This window comes from Macaca nemestrina, chromosome 3 (assembly GCF_043159975.1).
Source record: "Macaca nemestrina isolate mMacNem1 chromosome 3, mMacNem.hap1, whole genome shotgun sequence".
In the NCBI taxonomy this organism is placed as follows: Eukaryota; Metazoa; Chordata; class Mammalia; order Primates; family Cercopithecidae; genus Macaca; species Macaca nemestrina.
In genome coordinates, this window is record NC_092127.1 from 90,865,710 (window position 1) to 90,875,922 (window position 10,213).

The window sequence follows — 10,213 nt, forward strand, 5'->3', positions numbered from 1 at the left end:
ATGCACGAGACTATCAGGCATCTCACTCTCTTAGGATGCTCTTCTTGTTTGCTTCTCAAAATAATCCCTAGTTCCCTAGGGATGCTGTAACATACCACAAATTGGGTGGCTTAGAACAACAAATTATTATCTCACAATTCTGGAGGCCAGAAGTTTGAAATCAAGGTGTAGGCAGGGCTGTGCTCCCTCTGAGGGCACTGGGGAAGCATCTCGTCCAGGCCTCTCTCGTAGCTTCTGGTAGTTTCTTGGTATGTGGCAGCATAATTCCAATCTGAACATGGCTGTTTTCCAGTGTTCTTGTGTGTTCAAATTTCCCTTTTTAATAAGAACAGCAGTCATAACGTATTAGGGGTGAACCATCCTCCAGTATGACCTCATGAACATTAATTGTATCTGCAATGACCCTATTTCCAAATCAGGTCACATTCTAAGGTACTAGGGGTTAGGACTTCTACATACGAATCTGGCCAGCCTGGCCAACATGACGAAACCCTATGTCTAACTAAAAATACAAAAAATTAGCCGGGGTCAGGCACAATGGTTCACGTCTGTAATCCTAACACTTTGGGAGGCCAAGGCGGGCGGATCACTTAAGGTGAGGAGTTGGAGACCAGCCTGGCCAACATGGCGAAACCCCATTTCTACTAAAAAATAAATAAATAAATAAATTAGCTGGGCGTAGTGGCACGTGCCTATAATCCCAGCTACTTGGGAGGCTGAGGCAGGACAATCGCTTGAACCCGGGAGGCGGAAGTAACAGTGAGCTGAGATCGCACCGCTGCACTCCAGCCTGGGCCACAGAGCAAGACCCTGTTTCAATTTAAAAAAAAAAGAATCAGGGAGGGATACACAATTCAACGCATAATATACCAACGCAGACCCCACCCTCAGGGCCCCTCACTGCCCCCACATCTGCCATGTCACACATTCATTTTGTTACTCCTCCAGAAGACCAGCCTGGGCCTTTGCATTGCTGCTCATCATTTTTTGTTCATCTCTCCTTAACCTTCATTAACCTCTTCCAGATTCTCAAGTTAACTTGCTTTATTTTTCCTACTTCCTTATCTAATTACATATTACAATAATTTCATAGAGTATCTTCTATCATTTATTTGGATGCAAGCACTGAAATTAGCAAAAGCAGCTGAAGTGGCTTTCTCAGCTCCCATCTGACACTAGTTTAAGTGCCTTTTTTGTTCTACTTCAATCTACAAGCCATCTCCTTAGCCTTCCTGCCAATTAAAACCAAAGGGTTGTTCAGGCTTAGTGCATATACTGAGTTCTAATGCAATGGTGGTGTAACCATAGTGAGAACCAATACTGATTGTTACATGCAGAAGTGAATTACTTCCAGACTGGTATATTGCCTACTCCTTGCACACACAATGCCACCTCCCTTCCCCTCTCCTTTCTTGTTCTATTATAAAAATATAACGTTTCTTTCTCATATATTTACTTTCTTCCTTTATGTGTTTATTCAAAAGTTACCTGCATGAGATCTTCCCTGATTATCTTATCTAAAATTTCAACATTCCTTGCCATTTCATATGCCCACTTCTATACTTTATTTTTTTCCTTAGCACTTATCAGTAAAATAATATATATTTTGCTTTTGGACTGTCTTCCACATTTAAATGTAAGTTCTCCTAGGGAAATAATTTTTGTCTGCTTTATTTACCATTATAACCCCCATGCCTAAACAGTGCTAGCACATAGCAAGTGCTTAATAAACATTTGCCAGGTATGGTGGCTCACGCCTATAATTCCAGCACTTAGGGAGGCTGAGGAGGGAGGATCAGAGGATCACTTGAGGTCAGGATCTTGAGAGCAGCCAGTACAAGACAGCAACACCTTATATCTACATCTCTTGACATCAGGGATGTGAAGAGACTCTTCCAAAATCAATCTACTGATACCCAAACTGCAGGTTAGGCAATGGTCAGGATTTTATCAGGCCTGCTACAAAGCAAAGGAAGTTCTGGCCCAGTGCAAAGGTTTTCAACTTCAATCTAGGAAATGTCATTTATAAAGTATCAGATTTATTTGAATGACAATTTCTGTTGAAAATTGGTTTATGATTAGCTAAATAGCTGTTATGGGGGAGTATCAAGGAAAATGTCTTTTAGACAAGATCAGAAGCCGTACATTTTGGCAAGACTTAACACCTCATTGATGCATGTAAGCTTTAAAGAGGTTAGAAGGTGATTTAAATTCTTTAGAGGAAATCTATTGGGAGGGGCAACACAACAGGAAGTAGAAAGAGAAGAGAGAATGTTCTATAAAAGTATAATAGGGAACTGATTGCCTCCTCTTCACCAAGATGTTCTGAATATCATTTAAGGGAATTTCACTGGAGTAGTTAATTGAACTTTGCAGTGATAGAAAATGATTTGGCAATGAACAGCCTTCTGCCTAAACTGTTTATTTTTCAAAGACTTCGTTGGTGAGATCCAGTTAGTCCAGGTTGAACAACTGAAATGTCTTAACCTCAATGTAACCTCTTTCTCCCCCGCTCTCCATTTATTTAATATTGTAGCCATTTTCTAAATGTTGTAAAATCTAAATTGTTTTCATAGGCTGTCACCTCAAACTAATGTCTACATATTTCAAGCAACTACAGACCTAGATTACATACAATTTTTAGATGGGACATACCACTTTAAAATCAGTCATGTAGTTATTGAACATTTCTTCTGAGCTCAGTACTGTGCTAGATACTATAAGAAATAGCTATAAGGGCCAGGCGCAGTGGCTCATGCCTGTAATCCCAGCACTTTGGGAGGCCGAGGTGGGCAGATCATGAGGTCAGGAGATCGAGACCATCCTGGATAACACAGTGAAACCCCATCTCTACTAAAAATACGAAAAATAAGCCAGGCGTGATGGCGGGTGCCTGTAGTACCAGCTACTCAGGAGGCTGAGGCAGGAGAATGGTGTGAACCCGGGAGGCGGAGCTTGTAGTGAGCTGAGAACCTGCCCCTGCACTCCAGCCTGGGTGACAGAGCAAGACTCCCTCTCAAAAAAAAAAAAAAAAAAAAAAAAAAAAAAAAATCGCTGTAAGTACATATCATGCAAAACAAGAGAGTAAGACCAATCTTTCTTAAAAATCTCTTCCTACTAGTCAAAGATAGCTGTATAAGGAGAACATACCTGAAGAATGGATATAATTTTCTAGAAAGGATGGGAAGAAAATAATTTACTCCAAGACAGGGAAACAGAATGAGGTAAGACACCTATATGCCATATTCATAAGACCATTAAAAAGAGTACATATTGGCCGGATGTGGTTGCTCACACCTGTAATCCCAGCACTTTGGGAGGCCAAGGCAGGCCGATCACTTGAAGTCAGGAGTTCAAGACCAGCCTGGAAAACATAGTGAAACCTCATCTCTACTAAAAATACAAAAATTAGCTGGGCCTGGTGGCGCGTACCTGTGGTCCCCAGCTACTTGGGAGGCTGAAGCAGGAGAATCACCTTAACCCAGGAGTTGGATGTTGCAGTGAGCCAAGACTGCACCACTGTACTCCAGCCTGAGTGAGGGAGTGAGACGCTGTCTAAAAAAAAAAAAAAAAAAAAAAAAAAGATGCAGGGGTACTTATTGTGGCATCTTGAGAAATAAGATTAAAAATGTACTATGAAGAACAGATTGTGAGGGGCTGGAAAAGCCAGCCAGAGGAATTTAAACTTGGTAAGTTAGGAAATAAGAAACCATTGAAAGTTTCTTGAGAAATGGAATACCGTGGCAAAAACAGAATTGAAGGAGGAGAAGTAGTGCATCAAAGAAAGTAATATTTATTGTTATTTAATAATATTATAATTTTAGTAATTATTGTAATTTATTGTCTTTTTTTCTTTTTCTTTCTTTCTTTTTTTTTTTTTTTTTTGAGACAGAGTTTCACTCCATTGCCCTGGCTAGAATACAATGGTGTGATCTTGGCTCACTGCAACCTCCACCTCCTGTGTTCAACCAATTCTTCTGCCTCCGCCTCCTGAGTAGCTGGGACTACAGGCATCCCCCACCACACCCAGCTAATTTTGTATTTTTTAGTAGAGATGGGGTTTCACCATATTGGCCAGGCTGGTCTCGAACTACTGACCTCGTGATCCGCCTGCCTCAGCCTCCCAAAGTGTCGGGAATACAGGTGTGAGCCACCGCACCCGGCCGTAATTATTGTAATTTAAGTAATATTGAGAGATGTGTCATTCTGTCTGGGAATTAGGTACACACGGTGAATTTTTGGGACCGAAAGAGTATAGTGATAGAGACAGACAAGTAAATAGTTAAAATACAGTGCTACAACTACCACACTGGGGTAGTGTGGAAGAATATGGGTATAACATTTAACTGTATCATAGAAAGCCTCCTGGAGAAGATGCTATCTGAGCAGAGACCTGAGGAATGAATAGAGTCAACTAGGCAGAGGGCTAAATGTACACAGACCTGGAGGCAAGAGTTTGAATTTTTAAGAAACCTGCAAGCAGTGCTTTCTGGCTAGCATGAAGCATGCAAAGATGTAGGGAAAGAGAGAAGGTCATGGGACAAGAATGGAGAAGTTAGAGGGATCAAATCTTGTAGGGCCTTGACATCTGACCTAAGATATTGGACAGTATCCTAAGGGAATCAGGAGCCATTAGAGGGTCTTAAGTTTAAAAGCGACATTGTTAAATTTATATTTTAGTAATTGCGAAGTAAAAAATGGCTAAGATATACCTAATATAAATGACGAGTTAATGGGTGCAGCACACCAACATGGCACATGTATACATATGTAACAAACCTGCACGTTGTGCACATGTACCCTAGAACTTAAAGTATAATTAAAAAAAAAAAAGAAAATGGCTAAGAATGGAGTGTAGACCAGAGACTGAGAGACTATTAAGAGACTCTTGTAATATTCCAGATGTGAGCTGAAGTAAATTAAAAGCAGTGGGGTTAGAGAGTAATAGACAGTCTTGAGAAATATTAAGGAAGTAGTATTGGCTTGATGATTGATTAGAGGTTGTGTGGAATTATTTATGTGTCAGAAATTCTCATATATTACTATTAAATAATATAACAGTGCTATGTGTGAAGTATTATTATGTCAGCTTTACAAATAATGAAAAATGCTCAGAGATTAAATAATTTAACTTAGGATCTATAACTAATAAGTAAAAAAAGCAGAAGTAATTTCTAAGCCTCTCTGGCTCAGATCCTCACAGCAAAAATAATATGCAGATAAATGTGTTGAGGGAAAATGCCCTATATATTGTGTGACCTCCACACATTAAAAAATAATACAATGTTGTAAAATATCTTTATTTCAATAAAGATGTTCATGCCTTTAAAATATGATTTATTAATATTTGTTCCTACTTCTCTTAAATTTACAGATGTAAGAAGAATCTCTGTATTACTATCATATCATTTTATGAATGGATGTTTAACAAAGATACTTTTGATTAAGACATAGGTTCAGTTATTCTTGAAATAATATTTAGCCTATTTTATAATAATTTCAACTGGCTTTGCCATTCTGCCCACCTCAGTTCTTAACTCGTTCTTAGGAGTGATATCTGCTCAGAGAAGAATGAGTTCTCATTTTAAAGGAGCCTTACTGAGTTTTCTCACATCATTGTATCTTCCACATTTCATAGTAAAGTTGTGCCAAAGTAAAATAAGAGGTGGCTTGAGAACACCAAGAAACCTGATGGCTGACAACATTACCATAGCGGGAAAGAGAGTCCAGGAAATGAGAATATCGAGTCTCATTCCACCGCTAACTACCTCTGATAGTTAATTTTGTTTCTCTGAGCAGTTGACTTTGTCTCTGGCTCTCATATTTCCTGTTGGTAAAAATTGTGAATTATAATATCTGCATGTCAAGGGGAGAAGCCATGAATTGTCTTTCAAATGTAAGAAATATATTTCTCATGGAGTTTGGTTCTAGTAGAGGGATTTAGTTCTACCACCTAAAATCATCTCCACTCTCCACCCTCCACCCTACCTACCTACATGTACACATGTTCACAGACTCACTGAAGACATCCTCCATGTCTTAAAGCATTCCATTCTTTCTACCTCGGTCTAGCCTAAGGGAAAACTGGGAAGTAACTGAAATTTGTCCTTGATGCTCTTGGAATTATTTGTATCAGAAACTCTCATATAATGCTAACCACATAAGTTAGTTATGTTACAGATAAGGACATGGAGAATCAAAATATTTTAATTCATTTGTCTAATGTCACATGACCAATACAATGTAGAATTGGAATTTGAACATGGTCTGTTTGATTTCAAAGTCCATGGTCTTTCCATTTCATCATACTGCCTTGGGTAAATTTGTTTCTCACCCCTAAGCTTACCTCCACTGTGACATTCCATGAGAAAGAGAAGTCTATCTTACCTACTTATCCACACTGGCATGGTTACCTGTCTGGTTCAGTTTCTATCTAGAAGTGCTTTCCTTTCCAGAGCAATAGGAAGCTAGTCAAGTAATCTATGCCAATAGGCTTATAACCATCCCTTCCAAAGTCTTGTGAAATAGGTATATGTGTTTTAAGAGTGGTCTTTTAGGCAAAAATAAAGTACAATTGACCCTTGAGCAACACAAGGTTGAATGTTATGGGTCCACATATACCTGGATTTTCTTCTGCTTCTGCCACACCTGAGAGAGTAAAACCAACCCCTTGTGTTCCTCCCCCTCCTCAGTCTACTCAGTGCAAAGACAATAAGGATGAAGACTTTCATGATCATCCACTTCCACTTAATAAATAGTAAATATATTTTCTCTTCCTTATTATTTTCTTAACCTTTCCTCTCACTTTATGGTAAGAATGCAGTATATAATATAAAACACTCAAAACTGTGAGATAATTGACTGTTTATCTTATCAGTAATGTCAACAAGTAAGCTATTAGTAGCTAAGTTTTAAGGCAGTCAAATTAAAGTTATATGGAGACTTTTGATGGGGATTTGGGGGACAGTGCTCCTAACTCCTAAATTGTTCAAGGGTCAGCTGTAATTCAAAACGGTGTTTCTGATGAGATTATATTACTTCCTTCACATACTTCTATGTAGCTCCAGTTGCCAGTAATTACCCATCCTCCCATCTCTTAGAGTTTTTCTAGATCCTCTTGAAGTCTCTGCCATCTCCTTTTCAAGGATCCTCTTTTATCTCCTTGAAAGTTCACCTGAAGACTCACTTCCTTTAGGAGACATTTTCTAATTGAATCTCAGCCAGTCCTGATTAAGCAATTCTTAGTATTTACAAAAGTTCTGTAATAAAAGCTGGCTTATTCAGCCTTCTGAATAGGAAAACCTCATTAACCAGCATGTCTACTTACCTACAGTTCACTAATAATTGATTCTCATATGATGATCCTGAGGGGCTGCAAGATTCTAAAATACTAAAGGCTGAATAAAGTTTGCTTAATGTAGTTGTGTTAGTTTCTTATGGCTGCTCTAACAATTACCCCAGATTTAGTGGCTTCAAACCACACAAATTTATTATCTTACAGTTCTGGAGGTCAGAAGTCCAAAATGGATCTCACTGAGCTAAAATCAAGGTGTGGGAAGGGCAGGGCTTCTTTCTGGAGGCTTTAGGGGACAATCTGTTTACTTGCCCTTTCAAGCTTCTGGGGGCTGCCTGCATTCCTTAGTTTGTGGCCCCTGCCAGCCAGCAATCGCATCACTCAACCTCTGCTGCTGTAATCACATCTTTCACCCTCCTGCCTCTTTCTTTCACTTATGAAAACCCTTGTGGTTATATCCAGTCTGCCCAAATAATCCAGGATAATCCCATGCTTCTTAATTTAATCACATCTGCAAAACCCCTTTTGCCACATAAGGTGCCATATTCACAGGGTCTAGGGATTAGGACATGCATATGAACATCTTAGGGGAGTGGGACAGGGCATTATTTTGCTTACCTCAGTAGTTAATATCAAATTTATTTTGTTCCAATTTTTAAAAATTAGTAAGAACCTATATGTATAAATGATACATATGTGATATGTATATGTAAATTTACTTAATAAATGTATTAACTTTCTCTAATCATGCTGGAAAATAGACTTTTCTTACTTTTTATTTTATATGTGTGCTTTAATCATGTCAGTGACATACATTTTTGTCTTTTCAGATGTACCATAAATTTCCTTTTTATGTCCTTTTTTCCCTCCTAAAACTTAGTCAAAGTTCCACAATGTAATTTTCAATAAACATCATTAAATTGACCCCCGCATTCTTGAAGTAACGTCTCTCTAAGGCATTTGTATTTTTAGAACTTGGTTTTTATGGCAAAAAGAGAAACAATTTCTGCTTACGTGGGAACAAAACAATTACTGAAACATGAAAAATTCACATGGAAATGAATTGAAATAAATACTTTGTAATTATCAAGTCAGAAAACCAGGTATTAATTCTAAATTGCTAGTTCCATGTAATCATTCGTTTATTCAACAACTACTTATTACTACCCTACTGTGATTTAAGTCCTGAAGATACAATAGTGAACAAGAAAGACCTATTCCCTCATTGAGTACATTTGAGTGAGGAAGACAATCAATAAGCAAATAAACAAACTACACATGAAGATGTGATATGATAAATACTGTGAGGAAAGCAGATAAGGAGCTGTGATTGACAAAAATGGCAGTGGAGAAGCACCTTTATGTAACATTTTGTGTTTGAAGGCCACTCTTGGAGCATGATAATTAATTTAAGACCCAAAGATGAGAAAGAGCCAATCATGAAAAAGCCAGAGGAGAAACATTTTAGGCAGAGGGAGCTGCAAGTGCAAAGCGCAACAAGAAAATTGGGGCTATGTTTTAGGAAATTAAAGAATGTCAGAGTAATTGAAGCCTAGTAAACAGGGGAGAATGGCAACAAATGAAGTTGCAGAGGCAGTGAAAAGTCAAATAATGTGAAAGTTGGCACTTTAGTGGGTGCCAGTAAATAAAAGTCCTCTGTGTTACTCCAGAATTTGGAACCAAGGTGGGAGATGAGACTCAAGAGTCACTAGATGAAGATCAAAATGACAGCCTTATTACTGAGTTTGCTGATTGGAGAATTGCAGCCAAATGGTCTTCCAAATACTCCTCCCACTGTCATCACCCTGAGTCAATTTACCTCTCTATTGACCCAGGCAGAGCGGAACTGCAGGCTTTCCTTCCAGGGTAGGCTACTAAGTAACTGGCAGAGAATTAAGCCACTCTAAGGGAAAGAACCCAGTAAGACACACATGCTCAATTTCTCTTCGCCTCTCACCAATGAGAGGATTATCTTTTCCTCTCAGGGAGAGAAAGGAGTACTAAGGGATGAGAGGAGATGAGGCAGTTAATGAGAGGGACCAGGAATGTTTCCATGATCTTCTTCCTGTTGATAGAAAGTTCTTGCCTCTCTATGAAATGTGTGGAGTGAGGATAAGTATTATCCTTACACTCCTATCAGATGGGTCTTATAGGCCATGATTTGGAATCAGAATTTCATTCTACATACTAAAAGAAAGCATTGAACGTGTTTTACCCATGAAACTACATAGACTGACCAACAATTTGGAAAGATCACTCTGGCAGCTATGGAGATAAGTGGAAATAAGGTGAGCTTCCAGGAGGCTGTTGCAGAGATCAGGGTGAGACATGCTGAGGCTGTACCAGGGCAGTTGTGGTGGAGAAGGAGAAAAACCGGAGGTTTGGTTGTCTACAGGTAGAAAAGCTGGGGCTTGCTGATGAATTGGATTTAGAAGAGAATGTAAAGGAGGAGTTCAGGTTAAGTATTAAATTCCTGGTTTAAGTGATTGGATGAATGATGATGTCATGTACTGAAATAAGGAAAACTGGGAGAGAAATAAGATGGCAACAGAATCGTACTCTGGATTTGTCAATGTGAAAATTGTTGGTCAGTTAGCAAGAATGATTTCTGTGAATACTGTGAAGGGAAGCTAGATTTAGAGTTTGAAGAACTAGTAAATGATTCTGTGTATACACACACTTTTTAAAAGAAGTTCTGCTGTGGAGGTGAGCAGAGAAATGGCATAGGAGGGGAAATTCGATATTTTAAAATATTTTTGTTGTTGTTTTACACTGAAGGAAATGATCTTTTGGTGACACAGGATAGACAGAATAACTAGAGGTACAAAACTTTTGGAGAGGCAAGAGTGGGTGAAGGTCCTGAGAGAAGGACACCCAACATGAACCTTTGTAACAGAAATGAAGACCATCATACACAGG